The sequence below is a fragment of the Chlorocebus sabaeus genome, chromosome 13, assembly GCF_047675955.1.
Source record: "Chlorocebus sabaeus isolate Y175 chromosome 13, mChlSab1.0.hap1, whole genome shotgun sequence".
Taxonomy (NCBI): Eukaryota; Metazoa; Chordata; class Mammalia; order Primates; family Cercopithecidae; genus Chlorocebus; species Chlorocebus sabaeus.
In genome coordinates this window covers 30,517,042-30,542,392 of record NC_132916.1, presented here as the reverse complement: position 1 = coordinate 30,542,392, position 25,351 = coordinate 30,517,042, and the positions used below count along the sequence as shown (strand labels likewise).

Here is a 25,351-nt window from a genome sequence, read left to right as displayed (position 1 = left end):
GTAGGACTTCTGTTCAAATTCAGAGGTTTTTCATAACTTTCTTTGTAGCCGTTTTCAGTATCCCACAATCTTTACTAATAGTTACTTCTATAGTTATTTTAAAATCTTTTATAGAGCCATCACATAACTATGGGTTCAAAGAGGAAAACAGATTATCTAATTGAAAATAAACATCTCAAAATACTGGAAGAATGAAGAATATTTATTTAGTGTTGCAGGTATAATTTTCAAGTAGTCCATATTTTTCACGAAGGCAGGGTTATTGTTAGGTTCATGCTTTGTGTCCAGGGTCTAGAAAAGTGCTCGGCATTTGAATTTCTAATTTATTGAATCATTTATCATTTGTCAATTTTATTTTAATTATTTATATTCTTTGTATTTTACCACGAGCTCCACAGTAACATGCCATAAGGCATTCCCACAGCCTAGCAAAATATCTTACTTGTACAATTTAGTTGAATAAAATATATCACAGACTCTGAAGACATTTCTCAAAGAGTCTCGAAACTTTTGAGATTTATACCTCTCAGCACTTATTTGGGTCAAATTCTGGCACATATATTTATACAAGAGATTCTTTACTGTAACCTCTTTAAACTCCTATAGGGAAAGTGTATTATACTTAATTTAGGAATTATTATTGTCAGAATATAGTGCAGGTGTACAGAGGAAAGTTTTTCCATTTTGAATTTATTCTGTTTTAGGGGAAAATTGTCAGATAAATCCATACCTAGTGTTGTGTTATTATAATACAGATAAGTTTGAGAGAGAGAGGGAGAGAGAAGGAGTGTGTGTGTGTGTGAGAGAGAGAGACAGAGAAAGAGAGAATGGTTTTTATAAAGTGCTGTAATTAGATAGAAAGTAGGAAGGTAGAGAATTCTCAAAATTTGCTTGACAAAACCTGGCTGCCAGATGGGGACTGTCTTAGGGCAGAACCTCCTGTTTGATCTTTAATGTGTCAAGGTACTTGGGCAGTTTTTCCTTAAATAGAAAGTGACAAAGAGCCTAAGGACAATATAGGTTCTCATTTGACCTACATAACTTTCCTTTTGGCTTTATCCCAGTTCCATTTTGGTTTTTATTTGAATTTAATTAAAGTTTTAGAAATGAAATATGAAAAGAATACAAAAATTAAGGAGTCCTAGTTTTTGCTAATTTGCCATTTCCTGGCTTTTCCTATTTCCCTATTTGGTATTCAGTCTTCAACCATGGCCTTGACCAAAGGAGGATGGAACTGTACTTTTTGTTTGCCTAATTGTGTCATCTAAAGGCAACATCAGATTTCTGTTGCTGACTTCTTTATGTCTGATTAGTTTGTATGGTTGTGATACTCTGTTTGTTAAATGTAGCTTTTATTTGTGCAGCATTTTGATCAATTTACACCTTTCATTTCTTTAACAGACTAGATACAAATCTCTATAATATTTGAGCCTTTAAGTTACTAAGTAAATTTAAGGAAAATCTGAAAATCCAGATTTATTAATAAATAAAGGGCTAATTTTTACTGAAATGTTTGTTTTACTTTGCAGAATCCTAATAGAATTTCTGTATAACCAGAGAAGAGAGAGACAGAGTACTGAGCATGCTTGAGTGAGGCCCATTTTATCTTGTTGAAGCCTCAAAACCATCTTAGGATGTAGGAATCATTATCTGATTTTACATGTGAGAAAACTGAGGCTCAGGAATTTTAAGTCGCTTGCTTCAGTGAATAAATGAAAAATGGAAGAACTAGAATCCAGACCCAGGCCTGATTTATGTGCAAAGTATGACTTGTTTATAATAATTAAGTTTATAGAATTTTCAGAACGTAATTATCACAAAAAGTGAAGTCTGCTCAGACCAAATAAGCTGATAGGAGCCTAGAATACCTGTGACTGGTGGTATTCTTTGAAGATTGACTTTTGTAAAGATTGTCATCAAACTGTATGTTTTTCATCTGTAATTCATTTATCATGAGCTCAAAATGTCTATAGTCAGGTGACAGAATTTTAGTGGTAAAAGTTAAATTGGTCCAAAAGCCATCTAGAGATGTTGCAGACCAAAATGTGTCATTTCTGTCATTTACATAACAGTTTAGTTTGGTGTGTGAGTTTCAGGTTTGTGTTCCTGAAGTCCAGGTGCTTCATATTAGCCAGTATTCTAGAGATGACATTAACGGCAGAAAATGTTACTGAATGTAACCAAAATGTTAGTTAGCAGTTGTAAACAGGTGGTGATTAATGAAGGCATTTGTCAAAAATATTTGTTAAATGACTGTGAGGTCCTTAGGCATTGGCATTTGAGATGTAAAGTGAAAATTGGGCACATCATATCTGTTTTTCAAGAAGCAATAGATTGATAAATGTTATCCTGCCATTGTACTTTGGGTACAAAAAAATGTGTCTCATTGATTCATTCAGCAAGTTTATTTACACATATATTTGCCTGCCATGCCCTATGCTATGCACAAGGGATACAACTGATGATCGATATTATGTATCACCCCTTAGAAAGGTTATAGTCTAAAGGTGGAAAGAAACAAATCAACAAATCAACTAAGAATACAAATATAACATTGGAACTGTGATTGCTGTGAAGAAGAGATATACAGTGCAATAAAAGCCTAATGCCCCAGGAAGAATTTGTTCTAGTTTGGGAGGAGAGAAGGCTGCCTTGAGGATATGTTGCATCCCCAGAGATTTGACAGACAGGAAAGGTGAACTTAAGATAGGCAAAGAGTCATGAGAAGAGCTTTGTAGGCAAAGGGGACATTGTAAGTATGAGGACAACCTGTTCGTCTTGAGCACAGAGTTGGGATGAGGCTGCAAAGGTGAAAGACCATATTAACGAGTTTTCTCTGTATCCTATAAAGAATGGGAGATCCTAAGAGATTTTTAATTATCTGAATATCCATTCATATTTATTCAACAGAGATCATTCAGTCTCCTACTTTGTTCTACATGTTATTCTTAAGGTTATAAATAAATTTAGAGAATCTTCATAGAAACAACCTAGCAATGTTATTTTTAGTTTTAGAAAAACGAGAAGCTGATAAACAATCTTGTTTTCCTGTAAAGTTAAAATGAGACCAGCCTGGATACAACACAGTGAGACCCCAACTCTAGAAAAAAAATTTTTTTAATGAGCCGGATGGGATGGTATGCACCTATAGTCCCAGCCACTTGAGAGCCTGAGGTGGGAGAATCACTTGTGTTTGAGATGTCAAGGTTGCAGTGAGCCTTGATCACGCCACTACACTCCAGCCTGGGCAACAGAAAGATACCCTATCTAAAAAAAAAAAAAAAGAAAGAAAGAAAGAAAAAAATGGTTCCTACTTGTCTTTATTTTTTATATTTTATTTATTTATTTATTTATTTATTTATTTATTTATTTATTTATTTATTTTGAGATGGAATCTCGCTCTGTTGCCCAGGCTGGAGTGCAGTGGTGCAATCTTGGCTCACTGAAACCTCCACCTCCAGGTTCAAGCGATTCTCCTGCCTCAGCCTCCCGAGTAGCTAGGATTACAAGCGTCCACCACCATACCTGGCTAATTTTTGTATTTTTAGTAGAGATGGGATTTCACCATGTTGCCCAGCTGGTCTCGAACTCCTGACCTCAGGTGAGCCACCTGCCTCAGTGCACCTCCCAAAGTGCTGGAATTACAAGCGTGAGCCACTGCGCCCAGCCTTTTTTTTTTTTTTTTTTAAATTTAATTTTATTTTTTTCCAGAGAGGGTCTTGCTCTGTCACCCAGGCTTGAGTGCAATGATGTGATCTCAGCTCACTACAGCCTCTGCCTTCCTGGCTCAAGCAATCCACCCACTTCAGCCTTCCAAGTAACTGGCACTACAGGCATGTGCCACGCCCGGCTAATTTTTGTATTTCCCACTTGTCTTTGGAAGAAGTTGTTCATTAGTTATAGAAAAGTAAAATAAAGTCGAATTTGAACTTCATTTTGTTTACTTCATAATCCCCAGAATTCTGCTTCCTTTCCCATAGATTATCTCAGTGTAAAGTTGTTCATTTGTATCATTAAAGCGCCATTAATATTTTAATTCTTTTCGGAAGTTTACTAGCTATTTTGGTTAAGCAAATCTATTTAACTTCTATGTCATGTGCTAAAAGTATTTAAGAATCTAGATACTTAACGGTTTGGGGGGGAGAAAAAGTACATTTTTGAAAATGGAAACTAGGATGTCAGGGATTAACTTGGTACCTTCTAAACTGAAGAAGGAGCCAAATTTTAGACTCTGTTTTGTTTCCAGAAATGTTGATTTATGGATTTTGAAAAGTGAGGACAATAGAAATAGGTGGCAAATTATGGCCATGTTTGTTAGGATTCCTCCCCTCCAGGGTTTTAGCGATGTTGATAAGAAATTATATTCTGCTTTTTCAGTTGTTTTCCATTTTAGTAGGTATCTTGCAATAACATCTTACAAAAAAGTCAGGAACCATGAAAGAAGGACTTACCGGTTAGTAAACTGAATATTATTGCTTTTAATTTAGTTTTTCAGTCATTTCAAAAAGATAGACAACATAATTTGTAATACATTTTGAACTGCAGATATATCTCTAGTGTAATAGAATATACATATTCTGTTTTCCAGCTGAATGTAAGTTGCTTAAGGTGTTTTTTTGTTGTTGTTGTTATTTATAGTATTTTTCCTTAATATTATTTTGTTTTAGTTTTTAGTCATGGTAAAATAAATATAACATAAAATGTGTAATCTTAACCATTTTCAGTAGTGTTAATTATGTTCACATTGTTGTACATTCATTCTCCAAAACCCTTTTCTTCTTGCAAAACAAACTCTATACCCATTAAACAACTCTCTGTTTCCCCATTCTACTTTATGGATTTGACTTCCATAGGTACCTCATACAAGAGGAATCATACACTAATTGCCTTTTTGTGACAGGCTTATTTCACATAGCGTATGTCCTCATTGTTTACCTATATTGTGTTATGTGTCAGAATGTCCTTTTTTTGGCTGGGTGTGGTGGCTCGCACATGTAATCTCAGCACTTTGGAAGACTGAGGCAGGCGGTTTGCTTGAGCCCAGGAGTTCGAGACCATCCTGGACAACATGGTGAAACCCTGTCTTCTATAAATATATGTGTGTGTGTGTGTGTGTGTGTGTGTGTGTGTGTGTGTGTGTGTGTGTAATTTCTTCTTTTTAAAGGCTTAATAATATCCCATTGTATATACATACCACATTTTGCATATCCATTCATCTGCTGGAGTTGCTTCCACCTTTGGGCTATTGTGAATAATGCTGCCATGAACAGAGGTGTATTAGCATTCTCCAGAGAAACAGAACCATCGTGGTGGTGGTGGTGGTGGTGGTGGTGGTGGTGGTGGTAGTGGTAGTGTGTGTGTGTTCTCTAGAGAGAGATTTATTTTAATGAATTGGCTTACCTGGTTTTGGCAGCTCTCCTTGAGTCTACAGCCTACCCCATCAGACCCTGGACTCACCAAGCCAGGGTGATTGGCTGGGCTGTCAACTCAAGGAAGAGTTGCAGTTGAGTCCAAAGGCAGTCTGTTGGCTGAATTTCTTGCTCAAGGGAGGTAAGTCTCTTTCTGTAAGACCTTCAACTGAATAGATGAGGCTCACCTACATTGTGGAGGGTAATCTGCTTTACTCAGAATCTACCAATTTAAATGTTAACCTCAGCCAAAAAAAATATATATATACACACACATATATATATATATGCATCCAGAAGAATATTTGAACAAATATCTGGGCATCGTGGGTTGAGTTGACATGTAAATGTTGAAATGGGTGTACACCCTATTTTCAGTTCTTTGGGATATTTACCCAGAAGTGGATATTCCTATCATAAGATAATTTTATTTTTATTTTCTTGAGGAACAGCCATACTGTTTTCCATAGTAGCTGTACCACTTTACATCCCCACCAACAGTGCACAAGGGTTTCAGTTTTTCACATTTTCGCCAATATTTATTATTTTCTGTTTTTCATACTAGCCTAATGCATGTGGGGTGTAATCACTAATGAATAGTGCTCAGCATCTTTTCATGTGCTTGTTTATCATCCTTGGAGAAATGTCTATTCAAGTCCTTTGCCCATTTTTGAATTGGGTTTGGGTATTTTTTTAATGAGTTGTAGGGTTTAATTTGTTCTTTTTTTTGAGACAGAGTCTTGTTCTGTCACCTGGGCTGGAGTGCGGTGGCATGATCTTGGCTTACTGCAACCTCTGTCTCCCGGGTTCAAGTGATTCTCCTGCCTCAGCCTCCTGAGTAGCTGGGATTACAGGTGCCCACCAATATGCCCGACTAATTTTTGTATTTTTAGTAGAGATGGGGTTTCACCATGTTGGCCAGGCTGGTCTCAAACTCCTGGCCTCAAGTGATCTGCCTGCTTTGGCCTCCCAAAGTGCTGGGATTACAGGCATGAGCCACCGCACCCAGCCTAATTTATTCTTTTTTAGTGGCTGCATTATGTTTAGTCTGTAGATGCTCTGTCATTTGTTCAGTATTTGCTATCAAGTTTTTTTTTCTAGTTTTTACCGTTATAAACAGTACGACAGCAAATGGCATTATATATGTATTTTTTTTTAGGTATGGAATAGATACCCAAGAACGAATTTTTGCATCAAAAGGTAGAGATTTAAAAAACAGTTGCCAGCTTACTTTTCAAAAATGTGTTAAATTTTCACCAACAGTATATGAGAGCATGCTTCTCCCCTTACATCTCCACCAGCAATAGGGCATTATAACTCTGATTTTTAGTAATATTGTGGGTATAGAGAGAGATTTTTACTTCAACTAATAATTCACACTTAGTAAGTTTATAAATCTGTTTATCTTTGTTGACCATTTGGACTTGGTTTTCTGTAAATTGCGTTCTATTTTGTTTTGCCTATTTTTTCTTCTTGTTATCTTTTTGTTTTGTAAAATAATTTTTATATATATTATGTTTTTACTGTCAAACACATTGCAAAATATCATAACTATAATTCATCTTGATTTTTGTGGTATCTTTATGTAAAAATAAATCTTTATATATCAAATATGCCCTTCTTTTTCTTAGAAGTATATGGATTTCTTTCTTTGTTAAAAAGGCCCCTTAGCCAGGCATGGTGGCACACACCTGTAGTCCCAGCTATTCAGGATTCTGTGGTAGGAGTATTACTTGAACCTGGGAGGTTGAGGCTGCAGTGAGCCATGATCATGCCACTACACTCCAACTTGGTCAACAGAGCAAGACCCCATCTCAAAAAAAAGGTTCTTTCCCACAATGTATTGTGTGAGATAGGTGTCTACGAGACAGCTGATCATTTATTATATACACTAAGGGTTGGCAAACTTTCTTCAAGGGCCAGATAGTAGATATTTTCAGCTTTGTAGACAAGATGGTCTCTGTTGAAACTGTGTGATTCTGTAACATGAAAATATTTATAGACAATTTACAAATGATAGGCTTGGCTTTGTCCCGGTAAAACTTTATTTGCAAAGATAGGCAGAGGCCACAATTTGGCCAGTGGGCCATAGTTTACTGACTCGTGATCTAAGCTGTCCTTTTCCCGCTGGATGAATATGCCACCCCTGCTTTATAGTAAAGTAGTTTGACTACTAGAATCTAATTCTGGATTCTTTATTCATTCCATCAGTATATGTATTTTCTTATGCCAGTAATATTTTATTTAATTTTAGCATTCTGATATCTGTTGGAGCAATTCATTCCTTCTCCTTTTTTCATACTTTTCATGGGTATTCTCAGTCATTAATTTTTCATGACTTTTAAAATCACTTATTCAGTTCCTCATAGTGTCCTGTCTGATTAGAGGTGGAAATACATTAAATTTTGATTTAAATTTTGTTATAATTCACTTTCTTATAGTATAAAGTCTTCCCAGACAAGAACATGATCTTTCTTTTTATTCAGATTTCGTTTTATGTTCTGCATAGATTTTAAGGTTTTCTTCAAATAGACCATTTTTCTTTTTAATTTATTTCCAGGTGTTATGTAGATTTTGTTTTCCTTTATTTTGTTTCCATTTCTAGTTATTTATGGCATTGGAAAAACAAAGAAAAATCTCATCCTACTGTGTTTTTACAAACTTTTTTTTTCTTGCTTTATTGCATTGCTCTTACACTATTGCATTACCAAGACTGTTCTGAATAATGATGGTTCTAGTAGACTTTTCTGTGTTTGTTTTCTGGTATTAATTAATATGGTTTACGTGTTTCATCAGTTAGAATTATAACGTAGTCTTTATCAGATCTAAGTGATCTCCTTCTAGAGTTTTAAATTAGAAATGATACTAAATCATTTGCTAGTTTGATGAAGTTACTGGATCCTCCCCCACCACTTTTTTTAATCCTTTTAAATATGGTACTTCTGTGTTTTCATTCCATAACGTTGACCTTCCCTTTTCCTGAAACTCATTATCAGGTTATTAAAAAATACTACCCATTTTACTCATCAAGAGCCTTTATTGTTTCCCCCCATTTCAAAGATACTTATTTAGCATTTGTATTTCATATTCCAGATATTTTCTCAGTTTCAAAGGTATCAATATCTGGCAGGGCTCTTGGTAGAATTCTCTTTGTTCCCTAGTCTTCTATCTGTCTGCCCCAGGAATAGAAAGGATTCAGCCTTTCATTCAGCTTTTTATTTTCGTATGGCTGCTAGTTCCTCCCAGGGAAGAAAACATTGCAGAGGTTCTAGCTTTCTCCATGTACACCCTTCCCCAGCCTCAGCAGCTGCTTAGCTCAGGCGAGCTGGTGTGTTAATAGATGGAATTTGGAGGAAAGGGGAGAGAGGGATGGATTAACTCCCAGAATCCCATCCAAGTATAGTTGTTAATATGTTCTTTTTCATTTAGAGATTTATATTATAGTAATATTTGGGGTAAGCTATCTTTAATACTTAATTCACACCCTAGTTATGGCAGTAGCATGCTAAGATACATGTTGAGAATCTGTGCTTAAAAGTATGATTTGTTCACTTGAACCTGGGAGGGGGAGGTGGAGGTTGTGGTAAACCAAGATCACGCTACTGCACTCCAGCCTGGGTTACAGAGCAAGACTCCGTGTCACAAAAATAAAAAATAAAAATAAATAAAATTGTTAAAAATATGATTTTTATCTCATATGTAAAGACAAAGTATGGAATGGATGCTTAGTGCTTAAAAGGACTTCACTTCTGATTCAAGTAAAGACAAAAGTTATAAGAAGATAAATACTGGTATGTTAAAGACAGATCACTCATACATCTTTTTGTAATGATAGTAATCTAAGGTCAGTATATGAAGTTAATGTCATTTCTTCCCAGAATACTTTAAATATTGGTTAAATACCCAAGGAGAAGTGTTCTTTAGTAAATGTAGAGAAGCTAAGGCTCTGTACTGTGCTTCTGTCTTTATGCTCCTCACAATGCCTCTCACGAAATAGGGACTGCATAAATACATAAACTATATGAACAAACTAAGGAAATCCTAACCAACTATATAAGCGGTGATTATTTGGGGCTCATAATATGATGTACTGTAATGTTCATATCATACATTCTTTTTGTGGAATTCTGGGCTGGTTCAGTTAGGCAATAATTGTTATTTTCTACTATTGCTCTAAAGTTGTACAACAGTATTATGGGATGTAGAGTAATTTAAAAAATCTGTATTATAGCACTGTATATCTTGTAAAATACCTTTACACTACCTTGTTTGACTTTCATAACACTTCTGTGGGATAGACAAGGCAAGTATTATTTTTTAAGTTGGAGGTCAATGACCAGACAAAGGACAGCCAGCCAGTAAGCAGTGGAACAAGGACTAAAGTACAAATCAGCTTCAAAATAGTATATGCTGCATGTGCATATTATAAAGAAATATCTTTTTTGCAAGAAGATGAATATGTTTATTGAGGTTTTAGCAGTTGCATATGAGATATTTCATAGGCATGGGTTGGTTCAATTAATGAAGATTTCATTGGAGCACTGTGTGATTTGAATTTTAAAGGATTAAAGAAATAGATCCCAGCTTTCTTTTCTTTCATTGGGTTTAGTTTTGCTTTTATTTAAAATTTTCTTTTTATGTAATGTATTTCATTGTTAACTTTCAAATTATGTTTTAAAATTAGTTGGAATCTTAATTATTTAAAAAATTAAATTTGCCCAATTTACCAAAGTAGAACAGTAGGACTATCTCAGGTACAGTGGATGTGGAGTGGAACATAAAGATATATTAATAATTTGAGAATTCTTCAAACCAAAGGCTCAAGAATTAGTTTTCTTAGATTTGTGGGTCAAAAAATTAATATATGTTTATATGTGTGTGTAGATGTACATGCATGTACATGTATGTGCATGCATACATAACATATTAATTGAATTCATGCTTTGGGTAAGCACAGTTCTATGTGCTTGTGATACTCATTAGTGAAATAAGCACTGTGTTTGCTTTCATGGGGATTATAATAATAGACTAAGCAAACCAGACATACACAGAGTAAAGCAACTTATACAAAAAATGTCCCCACTGTGTTTAATTTTTCATTCCAAGACTGTAGTTTATTCACTTGAGGGGAATAGGCTTACTACCTGAAGTTCAGGAAAGCATCTTCGGTTACAAATTTCAGTTAACTATTTCGCAAAAGATATAGGAATGGCTAATAAGCACATGAAAAGATACACAATATTGTTACTCATCAGGAAAATGAAAATAACAGTGAGATACTGCTTCACATTCCCTAGATTGGATAAATTAAAAAAGTTGACAGTACTAAAAAGATTAACAAAGTACTAAAAAGGCTATGGAGCAAATGTAACTCTCATACATTATTAGTAGGAGTGTAAAATGGTAGAAATCACTTTAGACAAGAGTTTACCAGTTTCTTTTAAAATTAAACATATACTTTCTGATCCAACAGTTCCAACAGCTCCACTCAAGAAAAATGAAAATATATGTCCGAGAGAACATTGTACACAAGTTTTCATAGCAGAATTATTCATAATATCCATCATAATAGCTCAGATGTCTGTCAGCAGGTAAATGAATAAACAATTGCATTATATTCCTAAAACAGCATACTATTCAGGATTAAAGGGAACGATACATGCAACAATATGGATAAATGTTGCAGAACAGTGTTTTACATTGAATCAAAAGAGCCAATACAAAGAGAATATACTCTATGATTCTGTTTTTAAGAAGTTCTAGAACAGACAAAGCTAATATGTAGTGACAAAAAAATGATTCTTCTAAGGCCCAGGTCTGGGCCAGATCAGGAGGGTGGAGTAGAGATGGACCCAACCAGTAAGGGACAAGAAGGAACTTTAGGGCATGATGGAAACATCCAATATCTTGTTGAAGGGGTCCTCTTGAAACTGTAACACTGTTACAGTTTGAACTATATACTTAAAATGTATTCATTTTATTGTATTAATTTATTCTTCAATGAAGCTTTTTTTTTTTTTTTTTTTTTTTTTTTTTTTTTTTTTTTTTTTTTTTTGGCTGTTGCAAGATTTAGTAGAGTGAAAACAGAGCTCCCATATAAAGGAAGGGGACCCAAAGAAGGTAGCCATTAACTGGCTCGAATGCCTGAGTTTATATCCTGATCATTGTCCCTCCCGCTGTGCTCTCAGGTGATAGATGATTGGTTATTTCTTTACCTCCTCTTTTTGCCTAATTAGCATTTTAGTGAGCTGTCTTTACTACCCGATTGGTCCAGTGTGAGCTAAGTTGCAAGCCCAGTGTTTAAAGGTGGGTGCAGTCTCCTTCCCAGCTAGGCTTAGGAATTCTTAGTCGGCCTAGGAAATCCAGCTAGTCCTGTCTCTCAGTCCCCCCTCTCAACAGGAAAACCCAAGTGCTGTTGGAGAGGTTGGCCGACAACCGCTCTAACTGCTTCCTGCTGAACTGGGGCATAGTAGGGGTCGTGCAGTTGAGATTTCCTCAGGAGGGGTGCCTTCAATGTCATCAACATCAGAGCATGAACTAGCAGGCCGGTCCAGGGGTCCGCGGTAGATCTTAGTCATGGACTGCATCTGAGGCTCCATTTGAAGAACATTTGTAGTTTTATAGCTTCGATTCTGGAAGAGACAAACTTAGCAAGGAGGTTAAAGATACAGAGTCCAAAGAGGAGTAACAATATTATAACTGCTAGAGGTCCTAAGAAGGGTGGAATCCAGGGCATCCACTGGCTGAGGAGGCCCCAGGGTCTGGTATTTTGAAGTTCTCTGCTCTACATTGTATTCGATCTCGAATTTAAGTTTCTCGGTGACGATTCCAGGTTGATTAACATAACAACATTCTTCCCCTACAAATAAACAGGTTCCCCCTCTTTCAGAGGTTAGCAAGTCTGAAGCTCTTCAATTTTGAAGGACTACTGCTGCTAGGAAGTTAAGTTGATCTTGCAAGGTTGACCAGGGAGTCGGCGACTTGTTGCATGTCACCATTTAGTTCTTGAGATAGTTTGTAGTAGAACTGAGTAGAGGTTGTGATACCACCAGTGCCAGTACCTAGTCCACCTAGCACTCCTGCTCCAATAACAAAAGGAAGAATGGGTACTCTTTCGTTGCGGAGCTTAGGTACGACACAATTGTATAAATCTTGTTCAGTGTAAGTGGTTATAGGGGGCACTAAGAATGCGGGGAAGCACATAGATTCTGAAGAGCCATTCAAACGACAGTAGGCTAAGGTACCACAGACAAAAAATATCCCTGAGGGTAGGCAGACCATTTGTGTGGGAGGAATTACCCACCTGATGCACTGGGAGTTGGTTGTGTCTGTAGTATTGCTAAATTTTACACAGGTGAGGTTTGAGGTATGGGTTATTTCCAGATTGGAAACAAGAGATCCTACTAAAACGGAAGTGCTGTTTATTTCTGTCCTGAAGTTGTTCCATTGTGCAGGTACAGGAATTGAAATGTAGGCCTGAAGTGCAGGGGGAGGCACATCCAACAGTTAGTAGGGTTTTGGGGCAAGACCTCATCGAGCCCAGTGAGGGTGGTATTAAAGAGGCTTACCAGGCAACTATGGGTATGGAGGGTTTCATGTTGTTTTGAGAGATCTAGTCCTTTGTAGGGGTTAGGGGCACCATGTACTCAGGTCAGCTGGGAGATTACTTCCTTTACGTGTTTTTCTCTTGCCTGATCTTGAACTCCACCCCCATCAGACATACTGGTATGGGTGAAGTAAGTCCAACAGACAGTGGCTCCAAGCCCCCAGGACAACTAGGATTAATCATTTTCCCTGTCCAGTAATGAGTATTTGCATGCATGCAAGGAGTGGCAGAGGCATAGCAGTTGCGGGGGATATGGGTGTGTGCAGTGAAGGTGGGGTTTCCCTTAGATAAACTCCTATACGATGGGGCATTAATATTTCCGGGAAGCCACATTCTCCATAGAAGCTCTTGGTAAGGGGAGCTACTGGTAGTACAGCGGCATGGAGGGGGTGCAGTGAGAGTGAAAGGGAGTAAGAGAACAATAAAGAGAAAAATATGGTAAGGGAGGGCCATAGGGATTTACAATTTTAGTTACTTTCCTCATGATTGTCTGACAGCCACAAGTCTGTTTTAGCAGTGAGTATGCCGTTCACATCATGAGATGTCCACACAGTAAGATCTCTTCCTTGTATTATTTTAACTACTTCAGATACTAAGACGGCTACTGCCGCCACTACCCTTAAACGTGGCCAACCCTTTGCCACTGTGTCAATTTCCTTACTCAGGTATGCCACGGGTTACAAGCTTATCGACCTGTGTAAGGACTCCTAGAGCTATTCCTGTTTTTTCTGTGACATATAAAGTCTTACCCTGTTGGGAAGCTAAACACTGGGACTTGGGTTAGGGCCTGGAAAGCCGCTTCTGCTTCAGGTGTCCATCTTACTAAATGGGTATTGGCTTTCTGAGTTTCCTTAGCGTATATAATAGTCTGGCTATGTCGCCGTACCTGGGAATCCATATTCGGCAGAAACCTGTTATGCCAAGGAATCCTCTTAGTTGCCTTAGGGTTTTGGGATGAGGATAAGCCAGAATAGGCTGGGTACATTCATCACTGAGGGCCCTGGTGCCTTTGGATAATTTTAGCCCTAAGTATTTAACCTGCTGTGAGCAGAGCTGAGCCTTTGGTTTGGAAGCCTTGTAGCCACAGGTAGCCAGGAAATTTAAGAGCGCTTGGGTGGCTTGATGGCACAAGGTTTCTGAATGGGCGGCTAGAAGTAAATCATCCATGTACCAAAGGACAAGAGTGTCCAGGTATGAGAACTGGCTCAAGTCTTGGGCTAATGCCTGGCCAAATAGATGGAGGCTATCTCTGAACCCTTGGGGTAAAACAGTCCAGGTGAGTTGAGACGTTGGGTTCAAAGGATCTTCAAAGGCAAACAAGCATTGAGAGTCAGGATGTATAGGGATGCAGAAAAAGGCATCCTTAAGATCCAGGACTGTAAACCACTCTGCTTCCTCTAGTATTTGGGAAAGCAGAGTATAAGGATTAGGTACAACTGGGTATAGAGGGACAGTGACCTCATTGATAATCCTGAGATCTTGCACTAACCTCCACTGTCCATTGGGTTTCTGTACTCCTAAAATTGGAGTATTGCAGGGGCTATTGCATGCTTTTACTAGGCCTTGGGCTTTTAGGTCCTTAATCCTTTGGAGTCCTTGTTGGGCCTCGGGTCTGAGGGGGTACTGCCTTTGATAGGGAAAGGCAGCGGAATCCTTTAGTTTAACTTGAACAGGATGGGCATTCTTTGCTCATCCATATTGTCCTTCTGTTGCCTGGACTTCAGGACTAATTCCTTCCTCAAGCAGGGGACAACAAACAGGTGTTCCTTCTCCTATGTTCAGGTGTATAATGGCCCCTGCTTTTGCTAGAATGTCTCTCCCTAACAAGGGAGTGGGGCTTTCGGGCGTAATTAGAAAAACATGTGAAAGTTCCCCAGTCACAACTTAGTGGCTGGGAGAAGTATCTAGTGACTGGCTGTCCTAGGACCCCTCGGTTAGTGACAGATCTGGAGGGCAGTTGTCTAGGACAGGAGAATAAGATGGAGAAGGCCGTGCCAGTGTCCAGGAGACAGTTAACCTCCTGGCCCTCAATGGTCAAGCATACCTGGGGCTTCGTGAAGGTGATGGCATGGGCTGGCACTTGCCCCGGGCACCCTCAGTCCTGGGGCTGGATCATCTGGTTAGTGTTTTCTAACTCAAAGGACCTTCGTTCCCTGGGGCAGTGGGCCTTCCAGTGATTCCTTCATGTAAGGGGTGTAGACGAGCTAGTGGCTTATTTCTATTTGGACAATCTTTTTTAAAGTGTCCTTGTAGACCTCACAGGAAGCAAGCCCTATTAAGCATTCAATTTGCCCAGCTTTTCCCTTTTCCAGAGCCTCCAAAGTCCGCTTGCTGAGGGCCATGAGTAAAGCGGTGGCTTTTTTTTTTTTTTTTTGAGACGGAGTCTCACTCTGTCGCGCGGTGGCCTTTTCTTTATCCTGTTTGTCCCGTTCCGCCTGCTCCTCCTGATCTCTATTATAAAAAACCGAGGTTGCCAGGTTCAATAGGGTTTCTAAGTTTTGCTCTGGGCCTACGGCAGAGTTTTGAAGTTTTTTTCTAATGTCTGCAGCTGACTGAGTGATAAACTTATCCTTTAAGATTAATTGGCCTTCAATAGAGTCAGGTGACAGAGAGGTGTGCTTCCTCAGTGCCTCCCTTAGTCTCTCCAGAAAGGCAGTAGGATTTTCTTCCTTTCCCTGTGTTATAGTGGACATCATTGAATAATTCATAGACTTCCTCCTAGTTTTCCTTAGTCCTTTCATGCAAGTTAGCAAATGTCTGTGGCACCAATCTCCATCTTCTGATTCTGTGTCCCAGTGAGGGTCTACACTGGGAACTGCCTGCTGGCCTGTGGGGAATCATTCTCTTTCCTCTGTTGTCATCCTATCATTGACCTGACTGAGATACCAGAGATAGCCAAACTCGGGTTGCAGTTATGGCAGGACTTCTCTCATTTAGGGTTAGTGTCTGATTTAGCAGTAACATTATATAGCTCCATGTCAGATCAAAGGATTGTCCTAACCCTTGTAAAACATCAATATAGCCATCAGGGTTATCTGAGAGTTTACCTACGTCTATTTTAATTTGCTTTAAGTCTGAGAGAGAAAAAGGTACATGCACTCTGACTGGGCCGAATTCTCCTCCTCCCACCATTTGGAGGGGGCATAATCAGGGGATATTGGCACTCTTTGGTTTATTCTTTACCCCTTTGTCTATCTCCTTTTGGACCGTTTGGGTTGAAGGGGGGTCCTTATTAGTTGGGGAAGGAGTCCGGGGGACACCGGGGTAGGGAGGTAGACTCTGAGGGCTTCCTGTAGGACATAAATCACACTTTTTACATAATGGCAAGTTGTCTCTTAATGAAAAGACAGTTTGTACATATGGCACTTCACTCCATCTGACTTCTTTTCTACAAAAGAGGTCTAGCTGTAAGATGGTGTTACAATTTATACTTCCCTCAGGAGGCCAGGTTTCTCCCCCTTGAAGAGGATATCATGGCCAGGCGGTACTGCAGAATAATATAAGTCATTTTTTTCTTAGCATCTGAGAGTCAAATTGGTCCCAGTTCTCCAGAATACATGTTAGGGGCGTTTTTACCTTGGGGGGAACGTTTCCAATCTGAAGAAAGAACATAGGGATGCCAGCACCCCTAGTCATTTTCCAGTGAATATTAGTCCTACAGCGTCCTCTATGGTCCTAATGCTTATTTCTTTCCAAGGTGCGTAACTACCCAAGGACCTCTACTTATCGGATTAGTTACGCTCACCAATGTAGCACTCCTCACCCCCTTTCCCGCCTTTCTTGACCACAAAGAAAGGGGTCTGGGCTGCTGGATTCTAGTGGTCCTTTACCAGCACTCCTAACATTGCCTTTGTGCTCAGGGGAGAGTCCTAGAGCGGGGCTGGGTCCCTGAGTATTTCATAACAACCCAGCTGCCCCATCAAGATGCATTTCCATAAACAACAGTTCCTATGCAAATTTGTTTCAGAGAGGGTGTAGGTAACCTTTTGAGTCAGGATTGAGACTGTAAGTACTTTACAGTCTCTTTTTGATTCTGTAAGTACTTTAAGGCTTGGCTGACTGCAAACAGCTCGCGGATTTGAGAAGACCAATTATTAGGCAATTTTTATAACTCTGCTTCCACAAGAGTCTCCCTATCAATTACTGAATACCCACTGTGGTTTTTACCCCAATCATCTGGGAGGAACCATCTATCGTCCTGTCCTGAAGGGAGTTCCTCCTAGGTCTGGTCGGACCTTTGTATAGTAATTAAGATTTAAATCCCCTGTAAGGAAATCTGCTTGGTTAAGGGAATTATCAGGGGTTAGTGTTAAATTACCTTTTTCTAACAGAATAGCCCCATACTTTAAGATTTTTGAGTTAGTAAGCTACCTTTTTGCTTTTTTGACTTAGAATAATTCTGAACTGGTGAGGTGTACTTACAATGAGGTTTCCTCTAAAAGTTACTTTTCTACTTTTTTCTGTTAGCAAAGCAGTTGCTGCTACAGATTGAATGCATCTGGGCCATCCGCGGGTCACTGGGTTAAGGATTTTTGATAGGAAGGCAATGGGTTGTCAGTGGTCTCAGTGTTTTCAGGCTACGCCCTTGTTTACACTGACAACGTAATATTGGAGTGTTATATGGTCAGGGAGAAGACCATCAATTATCAATTATAGGTTTTAAATTTACCCTGACTTTTACAGGAATAGGGCACACTGTTTTTTTTTTTGTTTTTTTTGTTTTTTTTTTTTTTTACTATTTCTTTCTTTCTCTGACTCCCTCTTTGTCTCTCTGCCTGTTTCTCCTCTTTGTCTCTCTCCTCCTCTCTGTCTCTGTCTCTCTCTCTCTCTGTCTCTCTCTCTTTCCTCTCTTAGCCATTTACAAACTTGGGACCCTGGCAAGGGTGGTGGGGAACAGGTCCCACATAACTGCCCATGTCGAGAGCTATATACCTAAATCGGGAGGGTCACCAGAGACGAGACTCCCTGGGTTTATAGCCTAGATGCCTAAGGACGCAGCATAGAGCTTCCTTGGATCCCTTTGGAGATACAACTTGCTAGAGGAAATGAAAGTCTGAACCATTAGTACCTAGGAAGCAGGGATCTGAGGAAGTAGATTCAGAGGTAAGGAGAATTTTGGGGCTGCACTTTCAAGATTGTCGTGGTCGGGACCCGGGAGGTATGGGTCAGAAGGAAAGGTAGGGCGCACACATGGGCAACTGTTGGAGCAGAGACTTCTGGCTGCACCATAATCTCAACTGGCTCATGCTAGGAGTTCGGGACGACAGGTTTCTGCCTCTAGTCGGCCCTCGGCATCCCCAGGAAAATGGAAAGTGGAAGCTGGCTCCAGGCAGACCAACGTTCCCAACCCAGAAGAGTTGGGGATTGTTAGAAAGCCCTTCCCCAGATAGCCTCACACCTGAGTCGACTTTTCTGGCGGCCACACTAATCGTTTTTAAATGGCTGACAGTTGCCCGGTATTTTCCTCCAATTCTAAGGAAGGATAGGACAGAAGAACAAGCGAAAGTGGTCCAATATTACTCACCACTTTGGAGATCCCTTCATGGTTGTGGGTTCAGGTCCCTTTGTGGTTGCCAAATTGTTACCGGGGGTCCTTGCTCCCAGAGCTCCCAAGATGGTGGCGGGCCGCTTCTAAGATGGTGGCAAGTCTCATGTTCTCTGACCTGGGGTTCTTGGCCTCACAGATTCCAAGGAATGGAATCTTGGGCCATGCGGTGAGTGTTATAGCTCTATTAGAAGCCGTGGGTCACAGAAGAGAACCATGGAACCCAGTGACTAATGTTGAGCTTGATTAGGACGACCGGACACTTAGCCATGCAGGAACAATGGCATGGCTTTAGCCCGATCGGGAGGGGCAATGGGTGCCTCACTGGATCAGGAGCACAGCGGACACCCTGCCGAATCCAGAGGGATGGAAGTCAGTGGCGGGGTCTGCGACGCCGGCAAACAGCAGTGGTGAAGGGCGAGCAAAAGCTTAGCTCAAGCCGTAACAAACACGGACCAGAGGAGTGCAGTTGCAAGATATAATAGAGTGAAAACAGCTCCCTTACAAAGGGAGGGGACCCAAAGAGGGTAGCCCAATAAAGCTATTTTCTAGTAACCAAATAGTTTATGGACTGGGGAAACTCCTGAAATTTTTTTGTGGGATAATTGTACCCAAGCTGTAAAATAGTTGGTTTAAGCCCTTCCTTCTTGTTAGATTAGGTTCTTATGATATACTTAGGTTCTGAGTTGTTTTATTTCCCTGTTTGTTTTACCTTAAGCTTTTTTATGCCTGGTTTGAGTTGGTTCCTTTCTCCTTCAAGTTGAATTACAACTAGTAATTGTTTGCCTAATTTTACCTGATAAGATTTTATATCCTATTCTGTATTTCAGTCATCAGTTTGTGCTCATAGCTTGACAATAACCAGAAAAGTGCAAGAACAGTGACAGTATTATGTGTAGTTATCGAACAAGGCTGTCTTTATTTTCTTATATTCCTAAATACTAAATTATTTTCTATGGTGTTGATCTACAGTCTTAAGCACCTTCAGAGCTTCAACGTACTGATCATTTTTTGAAGTGCAGCTCTTCTGCATGTAGTTTTTGATTGACATTTTTTCTTTATAGAGACAGGGTTTGCACTGCAAGAGTGCAGTGGCACAGTCATAGCTCACTGCAACCTTCAACTCCTGGGCTCAAGTGATCTTTCCACCTTAGCCTCCTGAGTAGCTGGGACTACAGGTGCATACCACCACATTCAGCCAATCTTTTTACTCTTTGTAGAGACAGAGTCTCTTTCTGCTGCCCAGGCTGGTCTTCAACTCCTGGGCTCAAGAGATCCTCCCACCTTGGCCACCCAAAATATTGAGATTACAGGTGTCCACCAGCATTCCTGGCCCCCGACGTTCTGCTTCTTTCAGTGCTTATGTCATCTCATTGCCTATTGTTAACATCATTTCTGATGAGAAATTTGTTATTAATCTGAAGATGTTTTGTACATAAGTCCCTTGCCCGTTTGAGAGTCTCTCTTTATATTTCAGTCATTTGATTATGATATGCCTAGGTGTGGATCTCTTTGCTTTTATTCTGTTTAGAGTTTTTTTATCTTCTTGGATGTGTAGATTAATTTTGGGGGTCAAGTTTGGGAAGTTTGGGGCCATTATTTTTTCAGATATTCTGTCTGACCCTTTTTCTCCATCTTCTTCTGGGCCTCCCATTATGTGTATATTGGTATGCTTGATGGTGTCTCTTGAGTCTCTGAGCCTTCTTTCCTTCCTTTCTTCCTTCCTTCTTCCCTCTCTTTCTTGCAGTTGATCTATCTTTAGATTTGCTGATTCATTCTTCTGACTGCCCAAATCAGCTGTTGAGCCCCTCAAGTGAATTCAATTTTTGTACTTTTCAGCTCCAGAATTTCTGTTTGGTCCTTTTTTGTAACTCCTGTTTATCTCTATAATTCCTATTTCTGTTTGGGAATGATACATACAACAACATGGATAAATCTCACACAACATTATGTTGAGTAAAAAGAGCCGATACAAAGAGAATATACTCTATGATTCTGTTTTTAAGAAGTTCAAGAACAGACAAAACTAATCTGTAGTGACAAAAAGTGATTCTTCTGAAGGATCAGAAAGATTGTCCTGATACTTTCCTGTAGTTCTTTAGATAATTTTTTTTTTTAGTTCTTTGTGCATATTTAAAATAACTCTCTTAAAGTCTTTGTCCAGTAAGTCCAGCATCTGGTCTTTTTCATTGCCAGTTTCTGCTGCTTTTTCCCCCCAATGTGTGACTTATACTTGTTTCTTTGCATGTCTTTGTAATTTTGTTGTTGTTGAGACCTGAATCTTTTATATAGTATAACAGGATACCTCTGGAAACCAGATGCTTCCCCACTTTCCTAAGGTCTGTTTTTGTTGTTGTTGCTGTTGCTTGTTTAGTTTCTTTCCTGAACTAATTCTTTCAGGTTTTTGTTTTTTATCACACTTGGCCCCTGAAGTTACTGCTTGGTGAATTTAGTGATCATCTGATGATAGAAGAGATTTTCTTGAATGCCTAGAACTAGTACATCTTCCAGTCTTTGCCAAGGACCTATGTGTGAACGCTGGGGCATTGCCTTCGATGATAAGGCAAGCAATTTATAACTGGATTTTACTTTTTTCTTGAACAGAGCCTCAGGGTTTCCCGTAGGTGAGAGTTTAGGGCCTTCATGGATGTTTTTTGACTGTGTACACAGCTCTATACATGTGTACGGCTTTCTGGATTATCAGAAATATGTTAGAACTTTTCAGACCCCCTTTGGATTTCTTATTTCCCAGGTTTTTCTTTTAATTTTTTGGTTAGCTTGTTTGTCCCATCTATTATTGCTGTCTCATGGCAGATGTGATGTTTAACAATTGCCACTGATTTTTTTCCACAAACTCTTCTGGCGATAAAGTTGTTTGCACTGAGTGAGCTCTGAGTCAAGTCAAATAATGTCTTATGAAGGAGATTTTTCTAAGGAAGTGGCAGATCAAATAATGACAGTTTTCTGAGAGTGGGGCTTTGAAAGACTTCAGAAAAAGTTTATTTTGAGAATTTTTGTGTTCTTGTTGCTTTTATGGAGGAGAGTATATTCAAGGTCCTCACTCTGCCATTACTGATGATATCACCACTTTAATGATTCAACTTCAAGTTTGGATAAATGGATTTTGTTGAAATTTGGGAAAGAGAATAAAAACTGAGGGTTTTTTAAGTTTTTAAAAATGTATTCTTTCTGATTATTTCTAAAATACGGAACTTCCAACTCAGTATATTGCTTAAGAACATGAGCCTTGCAATAGATGATCAATGATTGCTTTCTGTAAAAGTTACATATCCTTGATTATTTTAGAAATTTTTATCTACATAGGTTTTCCAATAAAGAACCTTGAAAAGTCTGAATGAATTGAATCTTTGACATGCATCAGTATAGCAGGTGGTTAAGATTGAGAGCTTTTGATTTAGGCAATTCTGAGTTTATATTCCAGGTAGCTATGTGATTTGGCTCATTCACCTTACATCTCTGGACCTCCATTTTATAATCTGTAAAATAGGGTTATTGCGAAGATTAGATGTAATACCTTTAATAAACTATTGTGCTTGGCACATAATAAATTAAATTGCAGATTATAGCTGGGATTATTAGATGTTATTGACTTAAATCATTATAATTTTGCTGTGAGTTATTTTAACAGCAAAGATGATGGCTTGTCATGCCTCCTGTATTCTTTTGTTTTATGACCAGCGGGACATATCTGGTGAATAGCTCACTTTTTTTTCTGGCTTTTTTTTTTTTTTTTTTTTGAGACAGAGTTTCACTCTTGTTGCCCAGTCTGGGGTGCAATGGTGCAATCTCAGCTCACTGCAACCTCTGCCTCCCAGGTTCAAGCGATTCTCCTACCTAGCCTCCTGAGTAGCTGGGATTACAGGCATGTACCACCATACCTGGCTAATTTTGTATTCTTAGTAGAGACAGGGTTTCTCCATGTTGGTCAGGCTGGTCTCAAACTCTCGACCTCAGGTGATCTGCCCACCTAGGCCTCCCAAAGTGCTGGGATTACAGGCATGAGCCACCGCACCTAGTCATATTTCTGGTCTTAACATAGTTCCTTTTTGTGAGGTTCTAACTGGTCCCACAAATCTTCCATTCACTACCAAATACATAATCTACTTCTTCTGTTTCAGTGTCCAATTTCCTCTTTCTTTACTTTTCTTCAAGTTACCAGGCTCAGTACTTTGGAATAACTCTTTTGATCACTTTTGTTGAGTTGCAGTTCTAATGGACCAGAACTGTCTTCATTTATTCCCTTCTTGCCATTTCACTGACTTAGCTCGTGGATCCTTTATCTCCTAGATGAACTATTTTAGTGGTTCTTAGATTTTTCTACCTGCTTTTTCTCCTTCCAGTCTGTTGAGTTTTATACTGATATTAATTTGATATTTCCTAAAATATAGCTAGATTGCAAGCAGATAACACTGCATGCTATTCCCCTAAATATCTTTGATCTTTTATTATCTTACGCTGTTAACTCCTGGGAATAGCCTTGGCTCCCAGAGTGCTTCTAAAGTTACCTCAAATGTCACCTTCCTCAAGAAGTCTTCCTTGATTTCTTCACATTTGCCCCAGCCCTTCATATCATATAGAGGTTCTTTTTCCAAAGTCTGTTTTTGAATCACTTCCTTCTACCTTTTGTTTTGACAAATGTAACTGTGGAATATTAGAGCCATAGAGGCTGGAAGAATTAACTAATTTAACCTCCTCATTTTGGGAATAAGACAGCTTCCCCAAAACTGACTTGTACATTGTTCAGCTTATTGTTTGATGGCAGAGCCAAAAGTGGAACTTGGATCTTAGATCTTCAGCCCTGTTCTTTTTCTGTAGCAAATGTAATATCGTACAACATATCATGAGCTATTTTTAAATGTTGCACCATGTATGTAGTTTCTCTGTAAGCAGTAAACTATTCCTCAAGGACAAGGATTGTTTCATTTCTGTCTGTATCTCTGTAGATGGTTCTCAGAGACTGTTTCCTCCTATAGTGAGTGCGTGAATGATAATCATCTGCTTTAGCATTAATATTGTTTATGTAAAACTTGAATCATATTTCCTACTTACACACCTTTTAAAAGAAATAGGTAAATTGAGGCCTGTAGGGGGCAGCCCAACACAGCAAGTTTTGATTGCCCTAAGCTATCTAGACTTAAGCAATTCAGGCTTAAATTGCTTCCTATGTGGATTTTTGAAAACTGAAAACAACTATTAATTATAAGCTTGTTTGGCAGATATATTTTTGCCCTTCCTCCTCCAGCTTTATTGGAATAGTTTAAAATTACATTTCTATTTTCTAGGACTTTAGTTGCTTTTTCCAGCAGATATATTTTAAAACAATCGTCATGTTATAAGAGTAGGAACTATTTGATGCAGATGATTTGCCATTTTGTTTTTAAAACATAAGATGAGAGTGAAAGTTATTTATTAGAACGTTTTTAAAAATTGCTTTATTTGTTAACTTCAAAATAACACAGATCATCTGATGGCATGTTATTTGAGTTATTTATAGCTGGGGAAATTAAAATATGCAAAGTGTTATCCCAAACTGCAAAAGTTGTTATTAAATGAAATCAACATTTTCTCATTACTAATTTATTTACTAAGCTAGGTCATTATTTTATTCAGTATTTTTAAGATTAAAAAATATTGCTGGCAATGAAAGCATAGATGAATAATAATAGCACTAACATTTATTGCACTTTGTTGAGTACCAGATACTGTTTTGAATTATTTTACATGTATTTATTTAATCCTTATTGTCCTCTGAGTTAAATGCTGTTACTGTCCCCATTATATACATGAGGTAATTGAGATAAAGATTGGTCGTCGAAACTTGCTCAGGGTTACCTACCTAGTAGTTAGAAGAGCCAGGATTTGAACCCAGGCAGTCCAGTCTGGCTTTATAGCCTATGCTCTTTATCATTATTACCTTTCATATATTAAATTCATTATTTTTTATGCCTCTTCTATCATAACTTTGCATTTGAGACTGTTCACACACATCAGGCTTCTTATTACTCTTCCTTTTTGGTTGCTTACTGCCCTCAGTCCATTTTCTTCTAATAAAAAAAGTGCATGAGCAGAAAGTAAAAACATAATGTTCTCCCCTTAGTATGAAGAGATTGAAACAGCTAAAATTGGGGAATTTTACAGGAAGTTTTTTCCTAGTCATCAGTTAGGAAATTTTTAGTGATCACATTAAAACATGAACTGTCAAACTTAGGAATAGAATAAGTTCAATTCCCATGTTCATGCATGTAGTATATGGGGCAATTTTAGAAGCCAAAATATTTAATACCTCGTTTTGAAAGATAGATTGTGAATGATACAGTTTTAATTATTTCACTAAAAATGAGTTTTCTTTACCTCTCTCCACAAATAAATTCTTGGTTATAATAAGACACTTTGGGCCAGACGCGGTGGCTCACGCATATAATCCTAGCACTTTGGGAGTTTGAGACCATCCTGGCCAACATGGTGAAACCCTGTCTCTACTGAAAATACAAAAATTAGATGGGCAGGGTGACACACACCTGTAATCCCAGCTACTCAGGAGGCTGAGACACAAGGATTGCTTGAACCTGGAAGGCGGACATTGCAGTAAGCCGTGATTGCACCACTGCACTCCAGCCTGGGCAACAGAGCAAGACTCTGTCTCAAAAAAATAATAAGAAGAAGAAGAAGAAGAAGACACTCATTTTTTTATTATGCTGGCCTAACATACGTAAAAATTGACCTTACTGGCTTACTATTTTCTTTCTCATCCTCACCTTTTTATAATTTCAT

At 38.7% G+C, this 25,351-nt stretch overlaps 1 protein-coding gene across 4 annotated transcripts in view; it reads left to right on the top strand.

Annotated features, from left to right (window-relative positions):
- ATG5 (autophagy related 5) overlaps positions 1–25,351 on the top strand; it is a 135,771-nt gene that overhangs the window by 73,389 nt on the left and 37,031 nt on the right. The gene's annotated exons all lie outside the window — the stretch shown is intronic.